Source organism: Petaurus breviceps, unplaced genomic scaffold, assembly GCF_028583685.1.
Source record: "Petaurus breviceps papuanus isolate PSGF00001 unplaced genomic scaffold, PetGlider_PUasm1.0 90881, whole genome shotgun sequence".
NCBI lineage: Eukaryota > Metazoa > Chordata > Mammalia > Diprotodontia > Petauridae > Petaurus > Petaurus breviceps.
In genome coordinates, this window is record NW_027187369.1 from 3,326,764 (window position 1) to 3,338,234 (window position 11,471).

The 11,471-nt window shown below is 41.3% G+C and overlaps 1 protein-coding gene across 1 annotated transcript in view; it reads right to left on the bottom strand.

Moving 5' to 3' along the window:
- TENM1 (teneurin transmembrane protein 1) overlaps positions 1 to 11,471 on the bottom strand; it is a 782,231-nt gene that overhangs the window by 770,431 nt on the left and 329 nt on the right. The window lies entirely within an intron of this gene.

Below are 11,471 nucleotides of genomic sequence, written 5' to 3' on the forward strand. Positions count from 1 at the left end.
ATGTCGCTTCCCTTCTCTGCATCTAAAGAACTTATAAGATCCCATTCTTGGCTGCAGCTTCCTTCTTTCTGGCAACGTGAGCATTTCTAATGATCAGACCTGCCAAAACTTGTCAAGGCCATTTTTCTTCTTTTCCATTAGAGGTGACTGTGGCTGAATAGCCAAGTAATCTATAGTCTAACTTCACTTAATTGTTTTTACTACATGACATGAGGAAATATAGTGGGCAATCACTTCTGCTTTACACAAGGTAAATCACGAGCATTTTGCTAGAGCTGTATGAAAATGGCCTTAGCTTCCCTTAATCTCCTATGAGTTTCCTGCTCATATGTTGAGAGAATACACTCAGCTCTTACTGGTTCTCAGCTGAGCAAAAGTGTGGCCTAGTGCAGAGGATTTAAAACTTTTTCAGTCTGCAGACCCCTTCTCAGAAGGCTCATTAGATAATTTGGATCATTTAGCCTAATTGCTTCTACTTGGCCCTTTAAAAGAAAATCAAACACACCAGCATTAGTGGTGAGCATAGCACTGCTTTGAAAAAGGCACAAATGGATAGCCAAGGATAATGGTAGTGTTGTAGGGACTCTGGACAGACAGGTAGACCAATACACTGTTGGGTGCAGCTGTGAATTGATCTTGTCTGGGGAGCATTTTGGAATTATGCAAAAGAAAGTGACTTAAAGTGTCCATACCTTTTGGCCCAGAGATCCCACTGTTAGGCACATACCCCAAGGAGGTCAAAGACCTAAAGAAAGGTCTCATGGACGCCAAAATATTCAGAGCAGCCTTTTTGTGATAGCAAAGAACTAGAAACAAAGAAGATGTCCATCAAATGCAGAATGGATAAACAAGTTATAATAGATTGATATAATTGAATATTATCATACCATAAGAAATGATGAATATTAAGGATTCAAAGAAACATAGTTAGAATTAAATCAAATGATGCAGAGTGAAGCAAAAGAAGAATACAATATACACGTGACAGCGATATAAACAGAAAGAATAACAAAAATCCCAAACTGAACAATTTATAAGAACCAAGTTTGGCCTGAGAGAAGAGATAAAAGAATGCAATTTCCCTCCTTTCTTTGCAGAGGGGTGAGACCTTTGCATATGGAACAATGCAAATATTAGACTCCATTGACAAATTAGTTTTGCTGAACTTTCCCCTTTTCACTAGCTTTTTAATTCTTTGATAAAAAGGAAGGCTCATGGGAAAGGCCAGGGGAGGGGAATATTTGGAAACAAAGGCAATTTTTTAAAAAGCACAGATTTTACTAAAAACTATTTTAAAAAAAGAAAAGGATGTGGTTGTCCACAGGTAACATGACGTAGCAGTAAGAACCTGGCTATCAGGAAATCTGGGTTGTGGGTTCCCAGTTACTGTTTTAATTGTGTGATTGTAGGCATGTCCTTCCCTTCCCTTCCCATCTCTAAGTTTATGTTTCCCCATTTGCCACATTGGAGTGGAAGGCAATGTGATTGGGTTAGTTGATCTCAAAATTTATACTCTAAGAGGAATATCTTAAGTAAGGTATTGGTTCATGTCAATAATAAAACATGGCCATCATCAGATCATAAACATGAAAAACAAAGGAACTGACATATGACACCTGAATCAGGGATAGGGTTAATACTCACCTAGTACCAATCTATCAGTACCCACTGTGTGATTTTCCTACATGGGAAGGCATGACTAGAGAATTCTGATTATCTGACCCACTTGATATCCTTATCTACATAATAAGTCATGTTTTATTGGGGCCTACAGTGTTAGAAGATAACACCCAGTGCACATGGAAAACATTATTTTAAGCCTCATTATTGCCAGGCACTGTGTAAACCTTTGCTTTTCTTCTCTCTTAAATGAGGCTTGTCCCAGGGTACTAAACCAAATGTCAGGGGCTAGAGTTGTCTCACTGAGTCTATTATTGTTAAATACATTTCCTTGAACATGTTTTATTGAATGTTTTACAGAAGTATATTGGAAAAATTTTCACCCTCCCGTGTTAAACTGCCCTTAAAATAATTTCCCTTGCACTGAATTCTAATTGTTTACATGAAAATTACCTCACTTTCACAAGTTGTCCAATGTTTCAACAAGGAAATATCTCAAATAGGGAAAAAGAATAAAACAATGAAAAAAGATGTAGCACCCCTATGTTAACACTTCATGGATTTTGAACCAAAAATAAATGGTGTCCCACCATTTCACTGGGCTAAATGTGAAGTCTGAACACATGATCAGAATGTATTTGTAATAAAGAATTACAGATTCTAATTAAATATATTTGAAGAGAGGTATCACCCTAAAATAACATAAGAGGTTTTCTACTCTAGCATATGAAATATTGGTCTGATTCAGAACAGGACAATTCCCACTACTAAGTGTTTGCTTGCTCAAAAGATTTGGTCTAGTTGGTGTACAACATGTTATTGTAATCTGGACAGATGACCTAATGGAAAGAAATAATCTCCCTCTAAAGTCCTCACCTGTTGCCTCATTGTAATGTGGGGAGTGGGGGTGGAGGGGGGTCCTGATTCTTGAAGGCTATACCAGTGGCAGGTCAAGAGACATCAACCGACCGCCCCACTACCTATCATCCTTTAGAAGTCACTCACGGAATACTATCTTCCTAGTAGAAGGAAGTTCTATTTAGCTCACTTATTTAGTCATTTTCTTAATGGTTCCCTATATAAAACAATTCTTTAAGCATTAAAATAAAAATTATTCATATTCTCCAAAAATGATCATCTGGAGTTTAAAGTAAACAATGTCTACAACATGCATGCTAAAATACCTTCTAGCTTTTTTGAGAAATGGCCCTTAGGGGTCAGGATTGTGTTTTTTCCCCCTGTTCGTGAGCTAGTAAAGGAACTCTTAGCAATTTAACAGAACAGTTGTCAATATATCATTAAAACACAAAGAGTACTATTGCTCAGAGTAAACACTGATAATGGTGATAAACATTTTGTTGATAGTTTTCACTCAATTTCCAATATATTCTGCATTTCAAGTTTAGTTTGTAGCGGTGGTGTATTTATACACCTCTATATTTAAACACAGGTGTCAATTAGCATGATGGAGACACCTTTAATAAGGCATCATCATGGGTGCAAAGGATGTGTAGAATAAGATGAGTTCATTATCAATAACTTTCCTGAATTAATCATCTCTTAGGACATTTAATTTTAAATGTACCTGAAAAAACCTGGATTACTGAGATGTGCCATCTGCAGAATCATTGTGTAATTTCAGTGAACAACTTATGAGTTCTCTTAAAATATTTGCAGCTGGGATATAGGCAGCCATATAGCCAATAATCCAGTAGGCCAGCTAATCTGGCACCCTTGCTTTGATAGGTGTCCAAACTAGATAGAAGCATTAGAAAGAATACATACAATTATACTCAACCAATAATGAAAAATTAGACAACTGGGCAATGTTGTCCCTAACCTCAGCTGGTGATCAGCTTTTCTTCTCAGGTACATACGATGACCCCCCACCTCCAAACCTCCTCCTCTAGGTTCACGCATGAAAACCGACAAGACTTTCATTGCTATCTAACAAAAGAAAGAGTTGGGTTCTGCTACACAGTTACAAGAACGACTTGGACCATACGTTAGCAAGACAAAGAGATACAGTACCTTTCACTGGAGCATCAAAACATTTCAAAAGTAAAGTTAGGGCAATATCCAAGTGGAAACTAGGGCTATGTCTCCATGATGACTAAACATCTGGATTGGACACTTTAATCATCTGGATATTTGGCATCATTCAGATGAAATTTTCACTTCTTATCTGGATATTATGACACAGTCACAAAGTTATTTACAAACAAAATACATTAAAACTCAATATCTGACGATTGGATTATGTTTTCTCTCATCATTTCCAAGATTCCAAACCACTGTTCCCATGTGGAATGTACTCACCAATTCATCTGACCATCAACAATAGTGTTTTGGTTCTATTTATATTTTAGGATGTTGGTCACCTTCAAAATTAAATAATATAAATCCATTTCTATTTTACTTTAATCCCCCTCCCCATCATCCCCTTTCTAAGTAGGTAAGTTAGTAGTTCAACTTCCCAGAAATAGTAACACATTATGAAAATTTGTTATGGTTGTCACTGTTGATGTAAAATCAAAATAAGTCTCAAAATAGAGCAAAAATCGTATTTGATAGTAATCACTCTCTCTTAGCCACAATGTGGGATTGCATTCACAGCTATAAATACACAGAATAATTTAGTTTCTCATGACCTATAACTGCTATTCCAAAAAGCTTAGCATGAATTGCAATTCAGCTCATATAGACTTTGTGATTCCAAAATTCAATTTCATAAGTCGTAATCAGCCACAAAAATGTTACAACAGAATATGAACAACATTAAAAGGCAATTTCCTCATTGTTGACTACTTATCAACTGACAACTTTGTCAATTGAAATTAAAACAATCAGTATGCTTTATGGTAACTGGTAAAAATGACTGTTTCTCCGATTTCAAATAAATGTACTAGAACCCATTTGGTCTGTGCAACGATATTTTTTTAAAGTGAGATATGGACATGCTAATAAAATTGGTGTTACATTTGATAAGGAAGAAGAACCAAATCCTTTGGGGAAATTCAAACACCCATTTATATTGTGCTTTACTTTATTCATAACTACTCCCTCAAAGTCTGCTAAATCATTATTTGAAGGAACAGTTTTTCCAGTATCTTTGTCATTTGAGAATTATTTTACAGATGTCATCATTTTAATAGAGTTCTAGATAGGCACATACAGGAAACATCAAGGGTTATCTAAGATGACTTCCTTAAGAAAAGTAAAAAAAAAATGTTGGAATGTTGGCAAAATCCAGAAAATGAGGGATCTGGGCTGATTTTGGAAAGGTGGTTTTCAAGCCAGGAAGGTCTGGGTTCAAGTCTCACCTCTGACCCATTCTGGCTATGGGATCTTGAGCAAGTCACTTTACCTCTCAGTGCTCTAGGCAACTCTAAGATTTTAAATTGCAGAGAAGGTAGAGGGACAGCCCCACAAAATCACAAGTATAGTCCCTATCTTTATTCCTATCCCTCTATCACTGCCTAATAAATCACCCAACATTTACTGAGACCAAATAGCTGTTTTTAAATCAAATAAAACATATGATTCTTATCCTGAATTATTAACTTCCATGTGTCCCATCTAATTTCCATGGAGGTAGAATAAGGGCCACTGGGAAATATGGCAAAGGACAAAATGAGAAGTTAACACAATAGAGGATGCATCTCAGTTTCCTTGAAATCTGTGAAGAAAATCTCTGGGACCAGGAGCTAATAGATAGAAGTGAGGATTTTTATGCCCTGCTCTGTTCATCAAGATCAGAAGATACCCAGGCAGGGGATTATCAGGGATAGGGTGGAAGACATATACCATCTCTGTTGTATAGTTGAAGTACATACGCAATAAAATCTAACCACCAAGCAAAGGTAAATTACTAGACTCTAAATTTCCAAATCAAAAGGTTTTTCTGGCAGTGGCGGTTTGTTGGTTTGTAAGTCTCAAAAGCTGTGTCAAATGACACAAACATCAGGTTACAAGGTTAAAAATTCAGTAAAGTAAGCAGATGTTTTGATTTGCCTGATGTCACACATCTGGATGCGGGGAAGGCTATTTCATGTACTTTAGGTGTCATATATTTGCAGTAACAGAGACTGGCACAGGTACCCGAGGCAAGAAGGAGAACCGGTCCTGGGTATATGCCTACTATAAACACAGAGGTGAGAGCTCCAAATGGGAGTTCTCCTTAATATTAAAGGACATGATTTAATTTTTGTGTGTGCCAGCTGCTGGATAGTTTGGCTGTTTTGTTTTGTTTTTCATTTCATGAAGTTGGGGGAAGAAAAACCAACCGCCTGTACTTCAGAATCATTACCTCACATTTGGAACAAAACCCAAAAGGTAGTGGTTAGCTGGCAGTTATACACATTTTACCATATGCCATTGTTTACCTAAAGTGAAGGCTTGGACAGGAAGTGAAATAATGACTAATGGTTAAAAACCAATGCTGTAAGGTAGCCAAAACGATACCTCCATTTCTAGAAATGAGACCCTGAAGTTACATAAGATTTTAATAGGCTTGATTTATAGAACTGTGAGATTCTATTTTTAGTAGCTCACAGTCCAATAAATCAACTGTTAAAATACTTTATGATTTCATCTACTTCGGTTGGACTGTGAGCAGAAATGCTATGAATGCCCCTAGAATGAATACTACATTTATTATAAAGATTTAGAGTGTATATACTATTGTCCTCCCCCCCCCCCACAACAAAGAGTACAATTCTCTTTTTTTGGGCTAGGTTCAAAATGTTAGTGACCACATGGACTGGTCTGGAGCAGGCATTTTTATTCTTTTTTTCTGTGTGTCACTGACCCCTTTGGTAATCTGGTAAAGCCTATGACTCCTCCTTGGAATACTGTTTTTAAATCATCAGAGGAAATGCTAGATTTCAGTTCAAGGGCTGTGAAAATAAAGGTATAATTTTTTCCCCCATCTGAGTTAACAGATCCCCTGAAATGTATTCATGAACTTCTTGGGGGGTGGGGGGGGGTGTCTGTGGATCCCAGGTTAAAAATCTTGATCTATGTTATGACTTTTAAGGACATTTAAGAAAAAAAGGTCCAAGCACTATAGGGTGTCACAACAGAATGCTATGTATAAGAGCTACCAGGGTTGGGTCATTGAGGCTGTTAGGAATAAAGAAGGTTCTAGCTGGTTCACATCTTCACTTTCCCCAGTTTTAGCAATCAATAAAAATAAGACTAGAAAAGAGATTTCAAACCAGACTTGCTGATACTAATTTCATCTGTAAGGGGGAAAAACAAGCTTCCATTCCTACCCCTATTAAAATAATTATCCAGTACAACAATTACAAATGACAGATGAGTAAAAGCAAGTCATTGGGGACTTAATTGGGCTGAAACTGTCCCTTCCAGTTCTGTTTGAAATCAGTCCCTATATCCCTAGATGTGTACATTGCTGACCAGAATGGCTAGCATCTCTTATATTCTTTTTATCCCATCTGAACTGCCTATTGCTTTACTGACAAATTAAAGACCTTCTTTCAAGGTAAATGGGAGAAAAGGATGTTTACTTAATAATACATCGTTACTGCTGGAGTTAGAATTGCTAATGAATTGGATATATGAAATTGAAAGAGCACTGTCATTTATATTTTATAGATGATAGATAGATACTAAAATTTTAGATACTAAACCTTTAGATACTAAACATCATCTGTAAAATTATGCTTACATTTTTGTAGACATACAAAAGGGGATACTTGGGAAAATTATTTTTCTGTTATTCTTTCCCTAAAAAAAAGTATTAAGTGATAAATTACTTACACACACACACACACACAGACACACACACACACGATGGACTCAGAGAATTTAGTTAAAAAATAAGAATTGGGTTAGGAAGACCTATAAAGGTATTGTTAGTAAACTAAATATGATTCAGCCATACCATCATAAACCACATTGACTACTTGTAAACATCATTTAAATCTGAAGGCAATGAAGTTGTCATAAACCTTCAGAGCAAAAAGTATGTGCATTATCATTGCATTATCACTGTCTCTAATACAGAATGAAGTATGATTTTCTTTTTCAATAAACTCCAAGTCTACTTACTGCTTAGAAGCTTTAAAGACCAAGGCAAGAGCCTTAATTTCCTCTAACCTTCTCTTATCACCAATAATATATCAAGAGTAAATTATGCAGCTTCACAAATGAAAGTAATTTAGAGCAAATTCAACATGAATGGTGATCTGTTAATGAGTTTCAGCAAATATCTTTGTATAAAGGGCACCTAAAAGATATGATAACTGGGATGGCAAGGCTAACCACTTCATTGTAGTCCCAACATATAATGGTTGAATTGCAACATCCTAACATTCACAGAAGCCATTTTTCATTTAGACCTTGGGATATTTTTTTAAAATCAATTTTCACTTATACCTGAATACTCCCCACCCCCTTTGTTCCTAAGGATTTTCTTCCTTAAGAAGAGATATTTTCAATGAACAACTGTGCTTTAAAAAAAAAACACTTAAGGGAGCAAAGAAACTTAAGTACTATTTATAATAAGGACTAATTCGAGAAATTATCAAAACATTATTTCAAATGCATTCATTATCTATGAAAAAGTCCCTCTACCATTGGGGTGTATAAAGAGGACGCTGTCTACACCTTTTAAATAAAACAGCTTTAAAACAGCAACTTCTTCAAGGTCTCCAAAAATTTCTCTTACTGACTCTAAGTGCCCCCCCTACCCAAAAGTTACTTCCTTTAGCAGCTTGCTTATGCCTCTAGAAAAGTTGTTTTCATACCAGGCAAGGGCAAGGGGCAAGAAAAGAAAAAGAAAGAAAAAAGAATACGTCTACAAAAATCACAGGGTGGGGTACCCGAAGTGATACCCAAAGTAAAAGCTCGAGCTCACCTTAGCACCGCGAGCTCTCTCCCCTTAGGTTGAGCCTTCCTTGCTACTGATTTAAACCAGGGACTTGGCCCTTTTCTGCTCGGAGAATAGAGACTGATTTTCTCCCTAATAGCAAGCAAGGATGATATTTGTAATGTTTTCACTAAACAGGTAAGCAACAATTTTCTTTCCCCGTGCCGCGGCTCGGAGTTGTTAATTATAATCATAGAGAAACCGTCTCACATTCGGGGAAGAAGCCGCGACCCTCAGTTAGCATCAGCGGGAGCTGTTCCGCCCTGGTAAAGCTTTCCTTATTACCGTGCTCCCCGGCCATTTGCTTTGGGTTTGGGAATTACATTTCAGTCCTGAGCCTCTAGAACTTCCGCGTCTCAGGGAGGCATTTTCATTGCACTCAGTACTCACCACTCAGGAGCTATAGGGAGGAAGAGTCACATCTTAAACTGAGAACCCTTAGTCCACACGGGAGAGAACCTTCCTCCCACATCGTCGCGTTGCAGCAGTAGTGGGTATCTATCTACCCAGGGTGAAGCAACCGAGGGGAAAGCATTAGTATCAGCAAGCCCGTCCCCGACCCGCCCCAGTTCCCGGAGCCTCGGAGCCGCCGGTCCTCTGGCACATAGAGTGTCCCTGCAATTGTAAAACACAGGCTGTCCCCCAGGGAGTCTGCACAGGTTCAACGCACCCCTAAAAGCAAAGACAGCTACCGAACAAGTTGGAAAATCATCCCTGGCTCAAATGAAAAAACAAAACACAAATCCAAAACCGTATAAAGATACAGTCTAAAGCTGGGCCAGAGATCGCTTCTTTGTGGATAGGGAGAAGTCCAGTTAACGTCCTCCCCACCCCACCCACCCCAGCTACATCTACCAGGTCTTAGGCACTCAACAGATGTGCTGAACGCTTTCGACCATGGAGGGGGCAATGTCCCCAGTGTAAGACTGAAGGTGCCAAGTACATGGAATGACACGGGCTTCAAGAGAGGGTGATCCCTGCCTCCAGCAAACCAAGGTGTACTTAAAAAAAAAAGTGCGTCGGGGATGGGTGGCTGGGTGGGGAGATGCCCCAGTTGGTGATTGCCCAAGTCCCGGGAAAGTTGAGGCTTACTGAAAGAGAAAGCAAGCAGAGGGGAGGGAGGTGCGAAGCGGGGGGCGGAGGGGAGAGCCACCAAGTGGGACTTACTCTTCCTCACCTCTCCTTTCTTTCCTCCAGGGTAAAGCAAACCCCAGAGGTAGTAGCGGGCTCCACTTGTTGGAGCGCTTGCCAGTCAGCCCGAGGGGCTGCCAGCCGAGAGCACGGAAAATGCGGAGCCGTGTGGAGAATCCTCCACCCGCTGCTCTGGGGACTGCTAGGGTTAAGGGACTCTGCGGGGCAGGTCCTCATAGCCTTCCTCCCACCCCCATCCCCAGGGCGGAGGCCGGTGGAACTCACTCAGCCCCGAGCTCCGGGGCGAAGTTCCCCTGCAGTCCCCTAGTGAGCGCGGGAGAGCTAGGGGGCCCCGGGAGGAGCGCACCTACCTCCCGAGTCCAAAATCAAGTTTGGGCTGAACTGCCTGGTGCTCAGCGGGGCCGGCTTCTGCACAGCCCGGGGAGCTGTTGGAGCGCCGATGCCTCTGCCTGTGCCGAGGTCGGTGCCGGGGACTGGACCGTCTCCAAAGAGGAGCGTCTATAAATCCACATTACTGCGGCTGCCGAAGAGGCGGCGGCGGCTCAGCTGTCCGCATCCCTGAGCTGCTGAGGAGCAGGAAGCGGCAGCGGCGGCGGCAGCGGCTGGGACGGGGACAGGGCTACGGGACACGGGGCAAGAGCCGGGGCTGTTCTCCCCCCACTCTCAGCTCTTCTCCTTCTCCTCTGGTGCCTATGCCAGGGACCGAGCCCAGCTCCGGCAGCAGCTCGGAAGGCGCTCGAGCTCCAAGTGTCAGAGTCGGTCGGGTGTGTGAGCGCGTGCCCGTGTGTGTGTGTGTGTGTGTGTGTGTGTGTGTGAGAGAGAGAGAGAGAGACAGACAGACAGACAGACAGACAGACAGACAGAGACAGAGAGACAGAGAGAGAGACAGAGAGACAGAGAGAACGAGCTCGCGAGTATGCTCAAGTCTGAATCTTCTAGTATGTGTTTGAGTATGTGTGCGTGAGAGAGGAGTGAAAGCAGAGAAAAGACAGAAAAACGAGAAAAGAAAGGGAGAGAAAGAAAAAGGAGAGAAGAGAGAGAGAAAAGCAAAAGAGAGGGAAAGAGATAATGCGCGTAGGAGAGAAGAGGAAAGCAGAGGAGAGGAGAGAGGAGAGGAGAGGAGAGCCGGGGCTCTGTGGGCTGGGTGACTCGGAGGTGAACTCTGAGGTTCCGCAAAAGCTCGCCCTGCTGGGGCTGCTGCGGCTGCCTGAGACGGCTGCTGCTGCTTCTACGGCGGCGGCGGCTGCTGCCAGTGCCGCCGCTGCTGCCGCCGCTGTCGCTCTCTGAGGCTGAGGCTGCTGCCGCTGCCGCTGCCGCTGGTGCAAAAAATGTTTCTCAGCCACTCAAGACCAAAAAAACCTGCCCTGTCTACTGAGCATGCCCGGTTTGACAGCTCCACAGCTACCAGAATTTTTTTTCCCCTTTCCCTAAGACTCCAGGTTTTAGCCGCAGCTGAGACACGGGGAGAAGGAGGAGGAGAAGGAGGAGGGGCTGAGGTGCAGGTAGTCCGCCTAGAGGACTGGGGCAAAGCTTAGAAAAGATAACGGTGGTGAGGAGACAAGGTGGGAGGGAAGGAGAGGAAAGCGGAGAAGTTATGGAGGTGTAATGAACTGGCCTTCTCATGCAAAGGCTAGGTTTCTGTGCATTGTCATATAAAGAATGCAAAGTCTCTTCACAGTACAACTTTGGCAAAAAAAAAAAAATTTGTATTTCCCCCCTCCCAAAGACACAGACCCACAGACACAGATACAGATGCGCACACACACACACACACACACACACACACACACACACACACACACAC